Source organism: Phyllostomus discolor, chromosome 4 (assembly GCF_004126475.2).
Source record: "Phyllostomus discolor isolate MPI-MPIP mPhyDis1 chromosome 4, mPhyDis1.pri.v3, whole genome shotgun sequence".
In the NCBI taxonomy this organism is placed as follows: Eukaryota; Metazoa; Chordata; class Mammalia; order Chiroptera; family Phyllostomidae; genus Phyllostomus; species Phyllostomus discolor.
The window spans coordinates 143,141,985-143,157,245 of record NC_040906.2 but is presented as its reverse complement, the minus strand read 5'-3'; the positions used below and the strand labels follow the sequence as shown (position 1 = coordinate 143,157,245).

The 15,261-nt window shown below is 37.6% G+C and overlaps 1 pseudogene; it reads left to right on the top strand.

The window, feature by feature from the left end:
- The first annotated feature begins 10,153 nt into the window (after nt 1-10,153).
- LOC114495034 lies at nt 10,154-13,784 on the top strand (annotated as a pseudogene).
- The last annotated feature ends 1,477 nt before the right edge of the window (nt 13,785-15,261 follow it).

Sequence of the window (15,261 nt, the reverse complement as noted above, 5' to 3'; positions counted from 1 at the left end):
CTAAAAATAAATAAATAAAATCTTTTAAAAAAAAATTCGAGATAAATGTATACTGTCATTTCAATGGGATCTAGGATGAAGGAGAGGCTTTAAAATGTGGACTCAGCCTACTTTCTTGAAGAACTCTTTAATGTTGTCAGATTAATTCTTCCTCCCCATATAATGAGTTCTTTCTTTGTGATTTACTTCTATTTTTCTCCAGATAACTTTTGACATTTTATATTTAATTAGCTTTATTTTGTCCCAAATACCTAAAATATTGTCCCATTACCATTTATAAAATTATTTGTATCTTTTTTAAAGGAAACTTATATACATTGTGATATAAAAACATGTCTAAAATATAGTAATTTAAAAAAGGAAGTTGATGTATTTGAAAAAAAGGAAAAAATTTTATGTATAAATCACTATATATTATACAGTATATATACACTTATACATGGATAGAAACTTTAAACCAACTATAAATCAAACTGATAATTGGAGAAGAAATCAGAGGCAAAGGAAAAATTTCCTCTGAGAACAATTTCACAGTCAGAGGCAGTATCTCAGAGAAGCAGCAGCCTATAGGTGGTTGGCAGAAGAAAGGGCTTCGATCAGCTGACTCCAGAATTTGCTCAAAAATATAACCACAAGTGCACATATTCACAAACTGAGTACTAGTAGAAAACAACAGCTAACATGAATTGAATTCTTACTATATGCCAGAAACTGTTTTAAGAGCCTTATATGAATGGACATTTAATCCTCATAACAACTCTGTGAGGGAGGTACTACTTTTCACAATATTAGGGACAGGGAAACTGAGGCACAGGGCAGTTAGGCAAAGTTCCCAATGTCACATAGCTACACATGGCAGAGCCTGGATTCACCCACCTGACCTGGTATTAGAGACCACCCTTCAGCCTGTGCTCTGCTGCACAGTCTAAATGACCCACTGTGCAGCCTGCAGTCCAATCTCCCACCCTTCTTACAATCACCAGAACTGAAAGCACAACCTGTATTCCAACAATGGAATGAAAAGTCTCACTTGGATAAAGGCCAAAAAAGAACCCCAAAACAAAAACAAAAACAAACCCACCCTAAACATAAATACTATGTTATCTAAACATTCATCTAAAAGTATACTCTGGAAATGGAAAGTCACCAAATATATGAGAAAAACCTACAGCAGAGAAAGTATAAACTCCAAAAAAGGGAAGAATTAACTCTCAAGGAAGGAGTTAAGAAAATAGAACAAAATATTTTAAAAGTATAATTAGTATTTTTAGAGAAATACAATGGGTCATGTTCATACAACTACATACAAATCAGAGTTCTTTGAAATTAAAAACTTGATTACTGAAATTATACACTAATTAACTATGTAACAGAATGAACATAAATGATCAAATTAGTGAACTGAAAGACTAAGGAATTCTCTCAAGATGTTATGTAAATGCAAGGACATAAAAATATTAGGAAAAATGTTGAGACAGAGTCGGGAGTTCTGTAATAGAATTATGGCCCCACAAAGATGTCCACATCCCCAGAACCTGTCATAATGTTACCTTATATGGTGAAATTGACTTTGCAGATGTGGTTAAATTAAAGGATTTTGACATGAGGAAATTATCCTGGGTTACCCATGTGGGTCAGGTGTAATCACAAGGATCCTGCTAACCGAAAGAGCAAGAAAAGACAGCCAGAGGCTTAAAACAACACAAACTTATTATCTTACAGTTCCGTAGTTCAGAAGTCTGGAATGGGTCTCATTGGGCTAAAAATCGAGGAGTCAGGGCCACATTTCTTTCTGGAGGATTCTTTAGGGGAAAAATCCATTCCTTTACCTTTTCCAGCATCTAGAAACCACCCACATTTCTTGGCTCTTCACCTCTTTCCATCTTCAAATCCAGAAACAGTAGGTGGGGTTCTTATACCTTCTCACTCTTAGTTCGTCTTCTGAGTTCCTCTTCCACATTTAAGGACCTTCAGATCCCCCCACATTATCCAAAATAATCTTCCTATTTTAAGGTCAGCAGATTAGCAAATTTAATTCTGCCATCTTAATTCTCTTTTGCCAGGTAAGTAACACAGTCACAGGCTCTAGAGAACCACCTCCAAATTCAAATGCTTCTTGCCTTAACAATAGATCTTTTCAGTCACCAAACTTCTGCCTTTAAACTTTCGCATTCTAGTACACCCTTGGAAGGTGTGGGGGATGGTGATTAGTGTAGGGAGACATAAACGTACTCAATGTCCCTGTCTAGTGCACTCCTCTAGGTCATTTCAGGTTTTCATAGTCTTTGAGCTACTTTACAATTCTGTAAGTTCTAGAAAACTAGACAACTGGTAGTAATACAAATACATTTTTCTTATAGAAATGCAAATAGTGTCCAGAGGAATGCAATTTGTTGCTGTCCTACAGATATTGACCAGTTTTGCCAGTTTGCATCCATTTGTCAATTCTTAGGAAAACTACATTTTTCTTTTCTTGTTGGATTATCTTTTGAACCAGTTGTAATGTTTTACTGTCTTTCTCATTAATTTATTTGTTAAATAAAATCTTTGACACTTTTAATTGACTCCAGAGTTCCAAAATATAGTTACATCAGACAGAGTCTACTTAGAGCAATTATTGTCTAGGTGGGAAGAAAGATTCCTGGTGCTTCCCACGCCACCATTTTCCCAGAATCCTCTGCACTGTTTATAGAGATCACATTTTGCTAGCACATTTTTGTTCATTTCAGCATTTTCCATTTTTCTGTGACAGTTCCAAGTGAGCTTCTTATAAACTGCCATAGGGTACTTTTTCCCAAACTAAGCACGCAGGAATTTAACATAAATTTAACCTATACATACTTACTAATATGTTCGGGCTTATTCCTACAATATTATTTTATATACTCTGTATAGTATTTTTTTCCTTTGTTGTTGTTCTGGTTTTTTTTCCTATCTTTTGTTAAGCAGGTGGGATTTTTTTCTTTCTATTTGTGTTCCTCTAGTGCAGGAGTACATTTCTATAAAGGGCCAGTTAACATGTGCTTTTGTGGACTCCACTGTCTCTATCACAAGTTCTCAATTCTGTTCTTGCTTAGAGACAGCCATAGACAGTACCTAAATGAATGAACATAACTATGTACCATTAAAACTTTAGTTTAAAAAATCAGGAAGTGGGCCAGAATTGGCCTATGGGCTTTGGTTTTCTACCACTGCTCTAAGGTCTTGTACATTATATAAAAACTATTTTAAAGCCGTCTAGTGAGTAGCCTTCCTTTAGTGACCTTCAAATCAAGGACAAGTGGAAAATCCTTTTCTCATATTCATTGCTTAAAATTGGACCATTTTTTTTCTTTTTAATATTCAGATCATGGTCATCTTATTCATCTTTCTTCTCCCTTTTCCATTATATCTCATTATTATATCATGCTTTTTTCATACTTTCCATCATGCCATACATTCTCTTGAGTCCTTTGTCATTTTCTTGAAGACATTTCTTCCGTGGATCTATCTACCTTCTAACCATCTATCCTCCTGCCCTGCTTTGTACTCATGCTAGCTGTTTTTCTAGGATCTCACTTCACAGCTCTCCTGGACTGAGGCTGCTGCTTTCTCAATCCCATATTGTCTTCCTCTTGCTCAGCTGGCCACCTAGATATTAGGGTACATCCTGAATAGCAATTACATTTTTAACTTCTATAATTCTTCCATGTTCTCTAATTGTTCTTTTATCTAACAAACTTTTATTGATTTTTCTTTGCACTCTCCCCCATGAAAATATCATGTAGAATTGCTATTTTTAAGTTCTGTGTCCTTTAATTTTCTCCACTTCTTCTTGAGTCAGTTTGTATATTCACTTTTTTGTTTCTATTGCTCCTCCTTTTCATTTAGTTCCTTTTCCTCAATTATCTGATGTCTGTTGTCGACTTGTGTCTTTGAGTGAGAAATTCAGTTGATTATCTAGCAGCTGATGTGGGTTTTCTCTCCTTGAATGGCAGAGCTGATTGCAGGACTCATGTACCTGGGAGCACCCTGTCCACTGGGAAGCTTCCCTTTATGGTGCATGGGCATGGGGCACGCAGGCAAGCTGGAGTTCCCAGTTGCCAAAGTGAGAATGGCCTTTCTCTGGCAGTGGCCTTCTTTAGAGTTTTCCCCCTCCTGACAGGGCTGCCTTATTCCTTTAGTTTGGCTGCCTTTCTGTCTCAGACCTCTGTACCCTCCCCAGGAACTCTCTCTGATCTGATGTATCACTTTTTTTGACAATATTTGCCTCAGGTTAACACTGCTTTTCTAATTCAATTGTTGGGGCTGCTGTTCTAACTATATTGTTGTCCCCTTTATTGGCTTAGTGCTCTGTTGTTCAGCTTTTAGTATTTGTTTACTCTTATTTTTAGAGTTTCAGTGGATCCTGTCTTATCTTCTCAGTGTTTTCCTCTTGTACATATTCTGGTTTCCTTAACTCTTGTCCGTCCAAATCAATCAATCCAGATTGATTTCTTTCTTCTGGATGCATCTCACAATTTCTGGTCTGCGGATGGTGACTTTTCTTACTTGCCAGTGTTGATATGACTATACCCACACACATTCTGTAAAATTAAGGGGTTTGGGTTCAGTACTTAGACATTGAGTTCAGTTCCCCAGTTTATTTATTCTCTTTGAGGCTGTTTAAGCTAATCATTTGCTGGGATAGTTTTAATCTCTTATTTCAAGTCACAGTGTTATTATCCTTCTCTGAAAATGTTACATTGATCTTTTTATGTATATTTTATATATACTTTATATTCTATTTAAGTGTTTAATCAATTACCATATACATTTCTTGTAAAAAATCAACTAATACTAGTAATACCAAGTCCTCCCTGTCATCCCAGTCTTATCCTAAAAACAATCACAGTTCTTGGCTTTCAATGTTTGCTTGCAAAACTTTTTCTATACGTGTATAAAGCTACAGAAAATTACATAGAAATTATATTAATTTAGATTAATATAATTTATAGTTTAATCTAAATTTGTTTTTCTGTTGAATTCTTATTTAATAATGTCTTATAGCTTTACCTATGATCAGTAAATACAAATCTAGCTCATTCCTTTTAATTGTTGTGCAGTATGGACTATGGTTTATTTAACCTTCAGTATTAGTTTTGTTTTCACAACAGTGCTGCAACAAGTATCCTGTATGTTTCCAGTTGTACATGTATGTGTGAGGATTTAACTGGTCAAGAACTCACATTGCTGCTTATAGGGGTATCCACCTTGAAAATCCCCACCAAGGATTTTTAATCTATAGGAAAAGATTCTCTTTACTTTTGAGGCAGAAATCATTATATTTAATGATGTAAAGATGTAAAAGCTTTTTTAGGAAGATACATGAATATGATGTCTTTATATAGTTTATAATACATAAAATACTATATGTTTAGGGGGACTATATATAATACTGTATTTAAAAACTAGAACAGCCCGGGCTGGTGTGGCTCAGTGGGTTGAGTGTCCAGGAATGGTCACCAGTTCAATTCCTAGTCAGGGCATATGCCTGGGTTGTAGGCTAGGTCCCTGGTTGGGGGTGTGCAAGAGGCAATTGATTGATGTTTCTCTTGCACATCAGTGTTTCTCTCCCTATCTTTTTCCCTCTCTTCCCCTCTCCAAAAAATAAATAAAATCTTAAAATAAAAAAACTAGAACAATAGTTGCCTCTGGGGAAGAAAAGAACAAAATAAGGGAGGAATATATTGTTGAGGACCGCCCTGCCTGGTCTCAGGAATCTGTAACTGCCTATAACTATGGCTGAGTAAGTAGCCTCTGGACCAGGAGACGCTAAAGAGACAAAACTTATTTCCCTGGCATAAATGCTGCCTGTTCATATGCCTCATTCCTTTTCATGCTTGAACGGCAGTCAATGACAGGTACCAATTCTCTTGGATAGAGAATGAACTTAAGACAGAAGCGTTCATGAAGGAATGACAGGGACAAGACTCGCGGGGCTGTGGAAATAATGGGGTGATCGACATCAATCCCTGCCCCTTCGGCTTTGCCAATGGCTGAGTCCTTGAGAAATCCAAGTCTCCCAGGTGCCTTTGTCTCCTCTGCCCAACTCAGGCCCGTTGGAAGTAACAGGGGCGGTACAGTCCAGACCAGAAACGGTGGACTCCTGGGGTAATCAGGCCTAAGACATACAATATAAAAGACCCTGTGAAATCTGCTTGCTGGAGGATGCTTTTTAATTAGAATATGAAGTCACGGGCAGGAAACAGAACTAAGCTTTAAGTCCTGTAGTCTTTTTAAATGATAAAACCCCAAAATCTCTGGCTTAGGATCCCAGTAGGAAATCTGCCAGCACCTTTCAAAAGCAAACTACTTGTAATTTGCAAATGGTATTGGTATTCAAGAATAAAACCCTGCTTGTGTGTGTGGGGGGGACACGCTCTCTCCCCACTTGAGAGAGGGTGGCATTCTGTCCTGATTCCCCCATAGGACTTGGTTGTCTCTGTGTATGTTTTTCTCATGTTTCGACGAACCATTCACAGTGTTCCGTGCTCACTACAGGCAGGTGGGCACATGTCAATATATAGGACTATAATCTATAACACTAAGTTTCTCACAGTGATTAGTAGGTTCATGGGTTTTATTTATACATTTTATGGTCAAAATAAAACTAAAAACAAGTAGGTCAAGGATTAAACCTTTTCTACTTAATTCCAATGTAGGAAGATTAGCGATCCCTGTTTGTAGAGAAAAGGGAAATGCTTACCAAAAACACAGAAATCTATAACTCTGGTACTAAGAAACTGTGTCAACCTAGAAAATTCTCAATGAGAATAGAGCACTTGGAGAAAAAAAGCTTGACAAGTAACTGGAAATGTGTTATAGGTACCTTTATGAATCTCATGAGAAGTCAGTAAATGATCCCTTTTTCTAGGGCTATGACACTTCCCAGAAACTTTAAGTGTCTGAACCTCTATATTTACACATGGCTATTGCTCTATGTGGAGTTATATTTTATGTGTGTAATTAATAAGCTGCCAGTGTCAGAGCTCATGATGCCCAACTTGTTATACTTGGAGAGCAAAGATATCTTTAAAATGAGGCACTATTTCTGCTTTTCTTTGTAGCACTATAGGTCCTCATAGACTCTTGAGTCAACTGTTGCTACTTCTTTAACAACAGTCTTCAACTTTCTAAACACCTGACACCTTCTGACCATGTTTTATTTTAATTTTGGAAAGACCCATCCTAGAAGAGGATTTTTTTTGTGTAACAGAAAAAAACTCCACTTCCTGCCCACTGGAGCTTAATCCACTAGTCAGTTCTTAAAAGAGGAACTGACAAGAATAGTAGCAAAATAAATTCCCAAACTCAAAGGCCCTCCCCAGCAGAGAAAAGGCTGACCTCATTTCTGGACTGCTTTCTGACATAGTTTCTCAGCCATAGGATATTTTGGAGAATTTTACATGACACACAACAGAACCACATTCCCCCAACATGTGACTCAGAGAATCATGCTGTGACATATTACATATACTTTTCTATTGTGTGTGCTAGAAATGAAAAATCTCAAAATGAAAATTTGGAAAGTTGCTGGTTCTACCAAAACAAACAAACAAACAAACAAAAAACAATGGTGGCAGGGTTCTGGTAGAATTCAGTGATAAAGAAATTGCCTCTTATAAGTTCCAGAGAAGAGATGGCATTTTTCTGTTAAGAACTAGCAAATCACTAACTTAGAAGGCTGTAAACTCAAATTCCCAGTCTTAAGAATATATTAGGAGTGTAATTTTAAGATTAAGTTGTAAATCCACAAATATGCAGTGCAGGACACAGATAAGCCATGAAAAAAAAATTACTGATGTTCAACTCAGTTAGCTATTCTTTCTGACAGGATATTAAAGCTGCCTATGAGATTTCTTTGACTCTGACTCATTTAATTCATTTAGACATTGCCAGCAGAGCAAGCTACAACAAAGCAGATCCATCTTAACAAGCTCACTCCTGGATGTTCTAATAAAGAAAAATAACTGAATTGCTGATTTTGATTTTTTTTAAATTCACTCAGCATTTGAGTATTTGGCTTCACACAAAATAAACAGAAATACACGTTACATCATCTTCTTCTCCAGAAGGCATGGGGAAAAACCCCACTGAACTAGCTCCAGGTGTCTTGTACAAAGAACTGTAATACTGAAGTATCTGCCTTGTATTTAGTTTATTCTAACCACACTAAGTTAGAATCTTAGTGTCTGGTTTGAGCAAGCACAGGTTCTGAGCACAGAGATCTAGATGAATATGTGAATCTTAAGCACATCATAGTCAATGGATTTCTCAAGAGGCATCTGCTGCTGCAAAGAGAATCTCCAACCAAGCGAGTGGCATAGAGAGTTGAAGCAGCAAGCTGGCAGCACAGATATGTCTCATTCAACTTGAACAATTTTTTTTAAAGAAATTTCTCTTATTTTTTTTTTAATATTTTATTTATTTATTTTTTAGAGAGGGAAGGGAGGGAGATAGAGAGAGAGAGAGAGAGAGAAACATCAATGTGCGGTTGCTGGGGATTATGGCCTGCAACCCAGGAATGTACCCTGGCTGGGAATCGAACCTGGGACACTTTGGTTCCCAGCCCGTGCTCAATCCACTGAGCTATGCCAGCCAGGGCGAACAATTTTTTTTTTTAAATGAACCAACATTTAAAAAACAGGAGATTCCACATAAAAATTTAGACTTGTAATTTTCTTGAAAATTTACAAGAGCTTCATCCCAAACCTACAGGAGCTAAACGGCAGCAGCTTCCTCCATTGTAGACTTCTCCAAGCCCACCTCATGTACATCCCCAGCCCAACCTGGTAACACTTGGATTTGGGACCACTAAGGCAGAGAGTAAAGCAGAAAACTTAGAATTAAAAAGACTTATATACTCATTCCATAGTTGGCACCAAGACAATATTCATTTGGATAAATATATTACCTGGATTTCACCCAAACCTACTGATATGGCAAACTGTGCATCATCCATTAAATGTTAGCTCTGCAGAGGAAACTTGTTCAAGTAATAAATTATAGTACTTTACTACAAAGTGAATGGTCCCATGCCCTGACTAGGGTGGGAGGGAAGGAGGTTATTATTAAAGTTGTACCTATGACTTATAACTCTAGATATTATCCAATTAGAATGTCACAATAAGGTCAAAGGGTAGGTATTTTACAGGTTAGAAAAGCAAAATTAATGGAATGAAAGCAACTCACTTGATATTAAATAATTACTAAGTGGTAGGGCCATATTCAAAGGCAGATCTTTGTGATTTAAAAAATGATTTTATATTTTATCAATTTTACCAAGTTTTCTTAGAGACATATCCTCCTCTCTACCAAATGAGAAAAATATTATTAATCATTTGACTCTCAGTTATGCACTAAAGTATATGTTTGTTATTAGCCCATAACAAATATTTCAAGCTTTAAATTGCAAAATTTTAGAGAAAGCCTTTTTTACCAATCTTCAGTATGAAGGTCTCCTTCCTTGCATTAGCTTAATAGCAGCTATAGCAGAGACCCTGATTCATAGTGGCTCAAACACACTAGAAATGTATTTCCCTTCACACAATAGTGTAGGAGTAAGTCTAGAGCTATCATTGTAGTTCCAAGTGGTCAGGTCCCAGGTTCTTCTTATCTTGTTCCACGGCCCTAAATTTATGCTGTCATCCTCATGGTGTAAGATGGTTTGTCATCCCCTCTGCAATCCAGGCACAGGATGGAGAGGAAGGGAGGAAAACTTGCTTTTTCTTTGAAGGATATGATCCTGAAGTTGCCCAGGTTATTTTCACTTACATCTCCTTAACAAGAACTTAACCAAATAGCCACACTCAGGCACAAGGGAGTCTAGGGAAGATAGTCATTAGCTAGGGGGCCATGTGCCCAGCTAAAATTTTATTATGGATGCAGGAGGAAACCAATACTATTAGACAACTATCCATCTTGGGTGCAGCATTTATTTATTTATTTACTCATTCATTCATTCATTTTTAATCCTCACCAAAGGGTATGTTTATTGATTTGAGAGAGAGAGAGGGAGAGAAACCATCAGTAAGTTGCTTCTCATAGGTGCCCCAACTGGAGATCAGACCTGCAACCCAGGTTATATTCCCTGAATGGGAATCAAACCCGCAAACTTTTGGTGCATGGGACAATGAGCCACCCAGCCACGGCTGGGGCACAGCCTTTAAAACTTACATGTAAGGTACCACCAAATTACACTCTCCCTTCTGAGGTGAACACGTCTCTGTTTCTTACAACATGACTTTGCCTGTCTTTCTGTTTTTGTTTCACTGTCAAAATCCTGATCCTTTGAAAAGTTCTTTCTAGGTTACATCTTATGTCCACTTACCCACATAATGCAAAGTTCTTGACATTCTGTTTTTCAGTGTCTCCCTATCCCAATTCTGCATGTTTTTTATATTGTACTCACTTGGAAATTACTATTCTCCTATGTTTCAACAAGTGTTAATCTACCTCTGGATTAATTCAAGACACATATTTCTAATATACCCATGTGGAAACAGAATGATAATCTTAGGTGGGCTTTTGTTTATATTCAGTGGTGCACTACTGTGAATAAAATAAGACAAGACATTATATTTATATCTCTTTGTTAGCATCAGGTACATGGATGCATTGAACAAGTAGCAGTCAGTAATATCAGTGGCCCTCACATTTAATTAGAATCATTGGGCATCCATTAGGCAGGCACAATTGCAACAGTCATCACCAACAATTAATACCCTTTTGCAAATTGATCTGTAGAGTCAATGCTGCCCTAATCAAAATCTCAGCAGGCTTTTTGTAGCTATTGACAACCTGATTCTGAAATTCATATACAAATGCAGAATATGCTAATAGCCAAGACAAACTGAAAAAGAAAAACACATTTTGGAGGACAATACTACCTGATTTCAGATCTCATTATCAAGCTATAGTATCAAGACAGTGTGGTATCAAAATAGATAAATAGGTCAAACTGAATAAAGAATCCAGAAATAGACCCGCACATATGTGGACGACTGATTTTCCACAAAAGTGTAAAAGCAATTGAATGGAGAAGGGATAGTGTTTTCAGGAAATGGTGCCAAGATAACTGAATGTATACATGCAGGAAAATTAACTTTGATTGGTACCTCACATCATATACAAAATTAACTCAAGATATATCATATCATAGGCCTAAATGATCAAAAGCATGATTCATGAAAAAACAAACTGATAAATTGAAATTCACCAAAATTTAAAACTTTTGCTCTTCCAAAGACACTGTTAAGAGAATAAAGAGGCAAGCCATACTGAGAAAATATTTGCAAATTCTATATCTGGTAAAGCAGGGGTCCCCAACCTCCGGCTGCAGACCTGTTAGGAACCAGGCCACACAGCAGGAGGTGAGCTTGAATGTAATTCAAGTCCTACCCCATCCATGCAAGAATTGTCTTCCATGAAACTGGTCCCTGGAGCTAAAAAGGTTGGGGACCACTGTAGTAAAGTACTTGTTTCCAGAATGTATGAAGAATCCTTAAAATTCAATAATAAGAAAACAACCCACTTTAAAAGGTGATGGATGGACCCAGCCCTCCAGAAAACCACAATCAGTTCTGGCCCCAGCACCACAAAGTGTATTTAGTACAAACCTAAGCAGTGGTTATAATACAAAAAAAAATAGGAAAGAGACTTAATAAATAAAAGTACAGAAGGTTTGGGATTCAGTATCACTTCCCCAGATGTAACAATAGGTGACTTAGCTCCAATTTATATGAAAAACCTCCTCCCCAGAGAGGCTGTCATTCAAGATGGCTAGCTTAAGTCAGGAGATCAACTTAGAGGTAAACGGAATAGATTTAGCAGGCAAATCCCTAGAGGAAGTTGTTTCCCAGTTGAGAAGCACCAAGATGGAAGGCACTGTGAGTCTTCTGGTCTTTCACAAAAAAGATGCTTTCCACCCAAGGGAACAGAATGCAGAGCCAAGCTAAATTCAGCCTCCAAAAGAAACAAAGCAGAAGATGAGGATGTTCCTTTTACACCTGATGGCACCAGGGAATTTCTGAGGTTTGAAGTTCCACTTAATGATTCAGGATCAGCAGTCTTGGTGTCGGTGTCAAAAGTAACCAGTCAAAATAGGTCATCAGGCAGATTTGGAAGTCTTTGTCAAGTCCACTATTAATGGAGTAGCCACAGTAACTAAAGATGGAAGGCTTTGGGTGAATCAATGATCAGCTGATAGCAGTGAATGGAGCGTCACTGTTGGGCAAGACAAACCAAGATGTCATGGAAATCTTCAGAAAGGCCATGTTCACTGCAGGGAGCAAGCAAGGAATGATTTAGCTCATTGTGAAGCTAACAACCAAGTGGAATGAGTTGTTGTCGCCTGGGAGGCCTTCTGGACCTGAGCTGCCCACTGAAGCAGTGTTGGATGACAGAGAAAAAAGAACTGCCCACTGAAGCAGTGTTGGATGACAGAGAAAAAAGAACTTCCCATTCTACCCTGGCTGGATGGGTTCAGTGGATTGAGTGCTGGCCTGTGAACCAAAGAGTCACCAGTTCAATTCCTAGTCAGGACACATGCCTGAGTTCCAGGCCAGGTCCTCAGTAGGGGGTGTGTGAGAGGCAACCACACATTGATGTTTCCCTTCTTCTCTTTCTCCCTCCCTTCCCCTCTGTCTAAAAATAAATAACTAAAATCTTTAAAAAACAAAAACAAAAAAGGATTGAGAATCTCCTTGAATCACTACAAGAAGTGCCGCACTCAGTGGGATAATAGGTAAGTGCAAGCTGTCTCCCACACTGAGTATGCCCAAAGATGACACTGTTACTATAGAAGATGACAGGTTACCAGCACTTCCTCCATATCTCTCCAACCAGTCATCTTCCAGCTCACATGAAAATGTGGGACTCATGAGGACAGATGCTGGCCCCTGGGTTTAGGCTGAAGTCAGTAATTTAGCAGACTGCTCTTTGAGTCCCAATGTAGATCCAGTCCTTCCTTTTCAGTGAGAAGTATTTGGGCACCACATTATGTCAGAAAACACACAAAGCAATTTTCAGATGCCAATCAATTGGATTTCATTAAAACACAAAAATTGAAAAGAATGGATTTAGGGTCCTCATCAGGTGACTCAGTTGGAGTGTTGTCCCAATATGCCAAGGTTGCAGGTTCAGTCCCCAGTCAGGGCACATACAAGAATCAACCAATGAATGATAAATAAGTGGAACAATAAGTCAATGTCTCTTTCTCAAATCATTGTTTTAAAGAATGGATTAGTATTTGATGAGACTAAAACTCAATACAGTGGATGGCCAGAAAGCAGGTTCTGCCCCCAGAGATGTGGAAGCTTCCCTGGGTCTGAAGAAGTCCAGCTCATTAGAGAGTTTGCAGACAGCAATCGCTAAGTGATTTTGGGGATACTCATTTCCATTGCCTACAAGCACAGGTAAGCAGAGGAAAGGGATGCAATAAAAGCCTCAGAGATGCCATGGACAAATCTATGATAAACCCACAGAAGATGATGATGATGAAGGCATGGACATATTGGAAGAAGACACAGAAGAACGTTCAAGATCAGGGAGAGAGCCTGTCTCCACAACCAGTGACAAGCCTTCAAATTCTTTAAAGAGACAAGTGAATGGAAACTAAGAGAAAGGCAATAAAACTATTAGGAGAAAGGATAAAACTGGAAAAGAGAAAAAGAAAGATAAGGAAAATAAAAGCTGAGAAGGAAATGCTGAAGGGCCTGGGAGACATGTTCAGCCTTAACAAACTGAAGCCTGAAAAGAGATAAACAACAAACCAGATTTGAAAATGACTCAAGAAACACACATTGCACAGTTGTTTTTTTTTAAACAACAAATTTACTTTTAATGGAAATAAATAGTAGCAGGTCGGGGTTATACAAAAAATTTGAACAGACATGGTAACCAAAGAGGGTGGTAGTAAACAAGCTTGTGAAAAAAGGCTCTACACCATTAGACATTAGCCATTAGTCAAATCAAATCCACAATGTGAAATCATTACAAACCTTTTGGAACAGTTAGACATTAGAAGACCGCCTTACCAAGTGTTAGCAAGGATGTGGAACAACTGCTGGAAGGAGTTGAAAATGGTCCAACAACTTTGGAAACTGTTGGACAATTGCTTAAAAAGGTAAGCATATACCTATCATATAATCTAGTCAATTCATGCTTGGATTTTTTTTTTCAAAAGAAATGAAAACATATGTCTTACAAAGACCTGTACACAAGTGTTCATAGCAACTTCATTTGTAATAAGCCCAAACTGCAAACAACTCAGATGTCTATCAACAGATGAATGACTAAACAAATTGCAGTATATCCACACAATGGAAAACTACTCAGCAGTAAAAATGAACAACCTACTGATCCATGCAACACCTTTGAAGAATTTCAAAAAATTATGCTCAGTGAAAGAGGCCAGACCTTCCTGCCCCCCAGGAAGGAGTACAGATTATGAGCCCATTTATATAAAACTCTAGAAAGAGCAGACTTTCACAGTGACAGAAAACAGAAGAGTGGTGCCTGGTGTGGATTTGTGAGAGGGGCTGACCACAAAGGGGCAACAGAAGGAAACCTTCTGTATCTTCATAGTTGTGGAAGGGTCGCTCAATCCATATGTCAAAATTCAAAGAAATGGATGACTTCTGTGACAATACAGCTTAAGATAAGTTTTTAATATCAACAAACATATCAGATAAAAATGATTAATATGTGCTCAGTTAAGTTTAAATCTTCACATTTTAGTAGAAATATATTATTGCTTACATTTGAGTTACCATCTGGACTCTAGTATTCTGAAAGAACTGGTCACCTCATTATTTAGAAAATTACTCACTGAAGAGTTTGTCTCAAGCACTATGACAAATAATACAGATATATTGGTGAACAAAAGAGATCCACACCTTCATGCAGTTTCTCTACAATGGTTCAGAATCTCTGCCATACAGCATGGTCACAGTAATTGTAGCCTTAAAAATTTCCAAAACAGAAATAACCAATTACCATCTTTATCACCCTCTCCCTTACACACACATACACACACACATACATATTTTAGGGTTGCCAAATACAGGACTTCTACTGTGATTTGAATTTGAGATAAACAATCAATAAAATTTTAGTATAAGGATGTCCCAAATACTTCATGGGACATACTTATAATGGAACAATTTATTCACTGTTTATCTGAAATTAAAATTTAGTTGAATGTCCTGATTGTTGTTTTTTGCTAAAGCTAACTATATA